This window comes from Ornithodoros turicata, unplaced genomic scaffold (genome assembly GCF_037126465.1).
Source record: "Ornithodoros turicata isolate Travis unplaced genomic scaffold, ASM3712646v1 Chromosome22, whole genome shotgun sequence".
NCBI lineage: Eukaryota > Metazoa > Arthropoda > Arachnida > Ixodida > Argasidae > Ornithodoros > Ornithodoros turicata.
In genome coordinates, this window is record NW_026999340.1 from 613,999 (window position 1) to 621,626 (window position 7,628).

General features: G+C 48.1%; 2 long non-coding RNA genes across 5 annotated transcripts; one reads left to right on the forward strand and one right to left on the reverse strand.

Moving 5' to 3' along the window:
• The first annotated feature begins 569 nt into the window (after positions 1 to 569).
• On the forward strand, positions 570 to 2,784 carry LOC135373209 (uncharacterized). Of its 4 annotated transcripts, none has more exons than XR_010416351.1 (6): positions 570 to 1,438; positions 1,571 to 1,606; positions 1,664 to 1,888; positions 1,970 to 2,060; positions 2,131 to 2,199; positions 2,276 to 2,784. It is a non-coding gene; the product is annotated as an uncharacterized LOC135373209 (long non-coding RNA). The 4 variants fall into 4 exon arrangements; XR_010416350.1 differs by having other exon boundaries at positions 1,664 to 1,754; positions 1,815 to 1,888; positions 1,970 to 2,199; XR_010416349.1 differs by having other exon boundaries at positions 1,970 to 2,199.
• A 3,789-nt stretch (positions 2,785 to 6,573) lies between these two features.
• Positions 6,574 to 7,375, reverse strand: LOC135373185 (uncharacterized). The gene is made up of 4 exons (XR_010416326.1): positions 7,240 to 7,375; positions 7,106 to 7,178; positions 6,704 to 6,776; positions 6,574 to 6,642 (listed from the first exon to the last, which is right to left on the reverse strand). It is a non-coding gene; the product is annotated as an uncharacterized LOC135373185 (long non-coding RNA).
• Between the last annotated feature and the right edge of the window lie 253 nt (positions 7,376 to 7,628).

A 7,628-nucleotide genomic window follows, 5' to 3' on the forward strand; every position in this document is an offset into this window, starting at 1 on the left:
CAGAGTGACATCGCGGTGTTTCGCGATGGGTTCCCGTGTCTAATATCTTGGCCTGCAGCGGCGATATCGGGATGCTGTTTCTTGTGACGAATTTCCCTTCCATCCCCCTACGCGTGCACCTTGCGGCTTGTGAGAAATCCTGGCGTTGTCCAGATATTTGAAAATTCTAGGCAACCGTCGGTGCTTCTGACACCTTTAAAGTCTTGTAAATCCCGCCCGGACTGTTGGGTCGAGACCAAAATTCAGGTCCGAACGGGCCTGGATTAGCTGTGTGATCGCGCAAATCACACAGGAACTGATCTGTAGTGGTTTCGAACTCGTAGGCGGAGACGCGTTAGTAAAATTCGTTTTTCCGAACTTCAGTGCCCTTGTTGGAAAGAAGTTCGCCTCGGACAGGGTTGATACTTGGAGAACCCACTGTTCTCGACGCGGAGCACGTGATAAAATTCACCGCGTCTCTCTAAATTTAGCAGTTCTCGAGTTAGAGGATTCCGCGTTCACACTCCTCCCAATACATGGGACCAGCGGCTTTCCCCCCCCCCCCCCCGTTACTGCCACATGGTCATGTTTGCCTTCGTTATGAAGGTCTCAATGTGCTCTTTCCAACAGCGTTTGTCCCGCAGGCGCGCGATGTTCCGTTCTCCCGATATCGGCTTAAGAGCATGACGAGCTGCGAGGCTGGCTAGAGCCAACCTGAAACGCTTCCCACTTTTCGGTGTCGTAAGTCGATTACCCGATGTCCGATTTAGTCGAAATTTTGTGTGCGCGTGCTCTGTTCCCTGCTCTACAACTTTCCAATTGAGACCAGCCGTCGATTTCCAGTGGTTAAGACGTCATTCTCGAAATTCCTGACACCGACCACCGTTCACCGATTTTTGTCCCTGTCTTCAGGCTTGAAGCCCACGGCGGATCCGACTTCCTTTTAATGGGCACACGCACTCGACATGGGAAACGCGTAGAAACTTGCCGCATCTTTCTATCCCTCTCGGTTCTCGAGTTAGAACACCGTGGCAACGGCGGTTCTCTGATACATGGGCCTGGGGCATTTTTTTCGATATCGGGTTCTTGCTGGCGTAGGAAGGTGATTGAGATGTGTTTTTGAAGAGGAAAACGTCCTCTTTCCGATAGCGTTGGTCCCGTCTTCGCGCGACTTTCCGTTCCCTTGCTACATTCCGAGGAGCGCCTGGCTGGGGCATGGCCTGGCGGGCGGGTGGCCTTCCTGCCGTTTCTGCGCTGCGGGCGGCGTCCATTTCGCTTGCAAGCTTCGTTGCGTTCGCACGCCTTTTTCTGGCTCCCGTTGTCTCGCGTTCCGTCGTTGCTCTGGTGCCCTGGACTGCTGTGAATGTGTTTTTATGCCCTACTAGTGTTGCCTGGGGGTGCTTTTATGTGTGCACCCTGGAAGATAGGTCCAGAAGCCTTGCGATTTCTTAGATTAAAGGTTAGTTCTATGTTTGTACGATTCGTGCAACTTTTGTTTGGTATCATTCCTAGCGTGTGGGTTCTATTACTTTATGCTAGCAATGTGATTATTACCCTTTTGATTCCTATTACCCTATGCTTTATCTTTCAGCTAAGTGTACTCGTGACCCTACCAGCTCTTTTCAAGGTGAAGATGCAACATCGTCAGTGGCCCCGTTACTAATGTCTAATCTATGAATTTCAGATAATTTCGACGTATTCATTGCGGTGAACAACGCGGTTGGGACAGCACACCCACGACGTGGGAAGGTCACAGAAATGTTGAAAGACATCAGGTAAGTTACGCTAAAGTGCGTTTCCGAGCTCTTCAGTGACTTGTGTTTACTGCGAAACAGATTGGGCATACCCTTCACCCGTGCAACTTCGTCATGTGCTCCACGGCAGCACAAGCCTTTACGGCTGTGCCACTGTATGCAAAAAATGCTGAGTGATTTCAATAAAGAATTTGCATGGAAGTACAATGTGTCGCACCTTGTTGACTCTTTTACAGATGTGTGGAAACGTCGTAGCGGATGAATGTGAATTATGGATCTCCAAGTGGCGTCGCCCGCGTCATTTTCGAGATTTTACCCGTTTTGAAGGTACGTAGTGAATGTGCGAGGCATTCACGTTCCTACTACGTGGTTATCCATGCGTTTCCCGTCTTCGCAGGCAATAGGGCTGTTGATAGGGAGAATGCTAGGCTACTGCAGACTGCAACCATAGGCGCTGTGTCTAAAGGTATGCGTATACGTCGATGCGTACTTCACAGTGACATTTTGCTGTAGCAGTGTTTTTGAAATTACATTTCTTGCAGGTTAAGCTCACATGACGCGGCAGGGAAGGGAGTCCGTGGCGAAAAGTGAATATAGCCGAAGTTGGATAGCGTTAATTTTTGCGCACGAAAGGCAAGATGGACACATAGCAAATCTCCAGTTGTACGAAACACAGTGCAGCATGGTCGTCGGTTATGCCAGTGCTTCAACATATGTTTCAGCGTCGCACTTCGCACATTGCGGGCATATACCTTTAAGTTTTTCCCCTTGTGGGCCGATGCTGTGTGTGTTCATGGACATCATGTTTTCAAAGACATGCAAGTTCTCAATAGTAATGCGAAAAAAAATGCTGGTCATGTTACGCTGTGATATAATACCTGGTGAGGTAATACGATGCTATGACGCTCAGTTTCATACGAAATAAAGTGTTTGATCTAATGTTGCTTGTCTGTGCCACTGATACGCACTGCTGTGCGGTGTTGATGTAATGTTCAGAGAACGCCAGTAAGCCTGGCTAAGGCACGGGAAAAAGGTCCACTAGAGGTCCGTAAAAGGTCGTCATTGACGTACTATGGACTTCCTTGGGACGTGCGCGGATGTTATTATGGCAGTTCTGAGTACGTCCCAAGTATGTCAAAATTATGTTTCAGGATGTCCTCAGGATGTCTTCATCGTCCTGAGGGTAACATCATGTAGACGTCCTTGGGACATCGGTGGTTTACTGGGATATTTCTACGCCGAATTCGTCGCATGTGGTCGTGGAACTCCCAGAAACCTCGTGTGGAACAACACCTGCTTCGAGTGATCATGTACGATCACGATGAATATAGTTTTTTTTTCTTTTTTTTAATGGAGACACGTTTTCAAGAAAAAAAGCTATAAGGGCTATATAGCCACGCTGTTTTCACTTCTATCATCTCTGCGCCGGCGGACGTTCTTGGCCATATCTTGCTCAACCGTCAAATGACTAATTACCTAAAAAGCTTTCGGACGGAGTCCGTCCTTCATCAGGTGCGATACATTGAACACTTGGTAGAGATATTTATCCTAATGTAAATCAGAGAAAGGGGAAAGAAGGTGGTGAGGAGGAAATACAAATTCTTATTAGAGAGGACTGAGGGCTCGAAAAAGAAAATACAAAAGAAGGCGATGTACGAGACAAACCGGAGACAAAAACCGTTCAGAGATCTCAGGTGAGCGAACATGGTAAAAAAGACCGACGAAAGAAATATTACGCTGCTGGGATTTGAGAAAAGATAAACAATGGCAGCACTCGTGTTTTGCCTGCATTCTAACGCAAAGAAGATGAGAAAAGGCTATCGGTTATTAGCACACCGCGGATTTGCATGTTTAGCATGTTTCTCTCCGGGGCATACAAGGCTTGGGACGCAATATATTAGCATGTTTTGAGGCCATATGAATGCATTCATGAAGGTTTTAAAATGCATGAAAATGCATGTTTCGGACGCTGGTGCATGGTTGTAAGAACACTGCATGTTTGTGCATAAATGTGTTGTTCAACGTCGCGCGTCGGGCTGGCGCGACCTTCTCGGATGCCGGGCACGTGGGCGGAAGGCTGCGTTCGCTACAGACGCATGCGAAACCAGCATTGGAGCCGACTCAGGCATCTACGTATCAAAATACAGTATTTCAAATACTTTTTCCGGTATTTTGGTACTCTTCTCAATACTTATTGCGACAAGTATTTTTAAGGTATCTAAAATACTTTTTCCAGTATTTGCTACTCAGTACTCAAAATACTTTTGTTCCTCGTCAGTTCCAGCACACTTCCCCGTCGCGTCCAGATTTTCAGCTCAGTGGAACTTAACCCCACTTTCTTCTTTATTTTTTTGGGAATTCTCACATCTGGTCGTCTGGTACAACAGGCTCGTCCCACGCTTGCCCTTGCTTGTCAATAGCCCGACCCCTTCGTCAGAAAACGATTCCTATTCATATTGCCGGATGAATCCCCAGGGGATTAGGTACAAGAGAATTCCAGCATTTATCTCCTTGGTCACCAAAGCAATGTTGTTGAGAGGAGGTTTTCAGCATACAACGGGCAAATACCGGGCAGCAATGCTGCCAATTCTTGCCCGTTTTTTTTTACGGTGGCCCGTATTCAATTTTGCCCGTTTTTTGTGACGGTATTTGCCAGTTTTTTTAAAACTGTCATCGGCCGTAATATTTTACGGCAAAATACTGTTCATATTTAATCTTTACTGCAGGTTGCAAGCTGTAGTAAATATGGTGCAATGCATGCTCTGTGTCACGTACTATGAATAGGGCCTGACTTTTTAGGGTTAAACCCGTATCCGCCCGATATTTACCCCCCGAACGAAATCCGTAAAATTAGGGTTTAACCCGAATCTACCCGAAAACATCTGGGTCGCGTGGCACACTCATAAGCTTGCATTCAAATAAGGTTTGATAACATTGCTAAACATGTTAAGACAAATTTTTATTAAACAAAAAAAATCACCCGAATACACCCGAATTCCTGACGACAGAATATGCCGTAACGGGATTTAACCCGAATACACCCGAATTTTCAAATTAAAAATATCACCCGATATTTACCCCCCGAATCTGGCCAAAAATAAAACCCGAAAAAGTCAAGCCCTAATATGAATCGTGCCGAAGCGTCATCTTGAACATACGTAGTCTGCATGTGGTCATGTTAATGCATGCTGCAAGCGAGCTCGAATTAGCTAAGTGTAATACCAGAGACGTGGAGACACGTCTCTGTGCAATGTAGGTAATGAAGCAGACAGACCTACTGTGTTAAATATTTATTGAGTGCAATGATGATTATGTATGTTTTCTGGAAGCCCTGGAACAGTCTGGATGTGAGATGCGCTTGCGTTCCATTAGCACAGCATAAGAGTGGCCATGTGCCCTATGTTCGCCCAGTCGCTGATGGAACAGTGGAAAAAACTGGAAGAGAAGCAGCATGTACGCGTCATGATCCCTCGGGCAGGACAAGAGAGGCACGTACCTTCAAAAAACGCAGCATAAGAGTGGCCATGTGCCCTATGTTTGCACAGTCGCTGATGGAACAGTGGAAAAAACTGGAAGAGAAGCAGCATGTACGCGTCATGATCCCTCGGGCAGGACAAGAGAGGCACGTACCTTCAAAAAACGCAGCATAAGAGTGGCCATGTGCCCTATGTTTGCACAGTCGCTGATGGAACAGTGGAAAAAACTGGAAGAGAAGCAGCATGTACGCGTCATGATCCCTCGGGCAGGACAAGAGAGGCACGTACCTTCAAAAAACGCAGCATAAGAGTGGCCATGTGCCCTATGTTCGCCCAGTCGCTGATGGAACAGTGGAAAAAACTGGAAGAGAAGCAGCATGTACGCGTCATGATCCCTCGGGCAGGACAAGAGAGGCACGTACCTTCAAAAAACGCAGCATAAGAGTGGCCATGTGCCCTATGTTCGCCCAGTCGCTGATGGAACAGTGGAAAAAACTGGAAGAGAAGCAGCATGTACGCGTCATGATCCCTCGGGCAGGACAAGAGAGGCACGTACCTTCAAAAAACGCAGCATAAGAGTGGCCATGTGCCCTATGTTTGCACAGTCGCTGATGGAACAGTGGAAAAAACTGGAAGAGAAGCAGCATGTACGCGTCATGATCCCTCGGGCAGGACAAGAGAGGCACGTACCTTCAAAAAACGCAGCATAAGAGTGGCCATGTGCCCTATGTTTGCACAGTCGCTGATGGAACAGTGGAAAAAACTGGAAGAGAAGCAGCATGTACGCGTCATGATCCCTCGGGCAGGACAAGAGAGGCACGTACCTTCAAAAAACGCAGCATAAGAGTGGCCATGTGCCCTATGTTCGCCCAGTCGCTGATGGAACAGTGGAAAAAACTGGAAGAGAAGCAGCATGTACGCGTCATGATCCCTCGGGCAGGACAAGAGAGGCACGTACCTTCAAAAAACGCAGCATAAGAGTGGCCATGTGCCCTATGTTTGCACAGTCGCTGATGGAACAGTGGAAAAAACTGGAAGAGAAGCAGCATGTACGCGTCATGATCCCTCGGGCAGGACAAGAGAGGCACGTACCTTCAAAAAACGCAGCATAAGAGTGGCCATGTGCCCTATGTTTGCACAGTCGCTGATGGAACAGTGGAAAAAACTGGAAGAGAAGCAGCATGTACGCGTCATGATCCCTCGGGCAGGACAAGAGAGGCACGTACCTTCAAAAAACGCAGCATAAGAGTGGCCATGTGCCCTATGTTCGCCCAGTCGCTGATGGAACAGTGGAAAAAACTGGAAGAGAAGCAGCATGTACGCGTCATGATCCCTCGGGCAGGACAAGAGAGGCACGTACCTTCAAAAAACGCAGCATAAGAGTGGCCATGTGCCCTATGTTTGCACAGTCGCTGATGGAACAGTGGAAAAAACTGGAAGAGAAGCAGCATGTACGCGTCATGATCCCTCGGGCAGGACAAGAGAGGCACGTACCTTCAAAAAACGCAGCATAAGAGTGGCCATGTGCCCTATGTTTGCACAATCGCTGATGGAACAGTGGAAAAAACTGGAAGAGAAGCAGCATGTACGCGTCATGATCCCTCGGGCAGGACAAGAGAGGCACGTACCTTCAAAAAACGCAGCATAAGAGTGGCCATGTGCCCTATGTTCGCCCAGTCGCTGATGGAACAGTGGAAAAAACTGGAAGAGAAGCAGCATGTACGCGTCATGATCCCTCGGGCAGGACAAGAGAGGCACGTACCTTCAAAAAACGCAGCATAAGAGTGGCCATGTGCCCTATGTTCGCCCAGTCGCTGATGGAACAGTGGAAAAAACTGGAAGAGAAGCAGCATGTACGCGTCATGATCCCTCGGGCAGGACAAGAGAGGCACGTACCTTCAAAAAACGCAGCATAAGAGTGGCCATGTGCCCTATGTTTGCACAGTCGCTGATGGAACAGTGGAAAAAACTGGAAGAGAAGCAGCATGTACGCGTCATGATCCCTCGGGCAGGACAAGAGAGGCACGTACCTTCAAAAAACGCAGCATAAGAGTGGCCATGTGCCCTATGTTTGCACAGTCGCTGATGGAACAGTGGAAAAAACTGGAAGAGAAGCAGCATGTACGCGTCATGATCCCTCGGGCAGGACAAGAGAGGCACGTACCTTCAAAAAACGCAGCATAAGAGTGGCCATGTGCCCTATGTTTGCACAGTCGCTGATGGAACAGTGGAAAAAACTGGAAGAGAAGCAGCATGTACGCGTCATGATCCCTCGGGCAGGACAAGAGAGGCACGTACCTTCAAAAAACGCAGCATAAGAGTGGCCATGTGCCCTATGTTCGCCCAGTCGCTGATGGAACAGTGGAAAAAACTGGAAGAGAAGCAGCATGTACGCGTCATGATCCCTCGGGCAGGACAA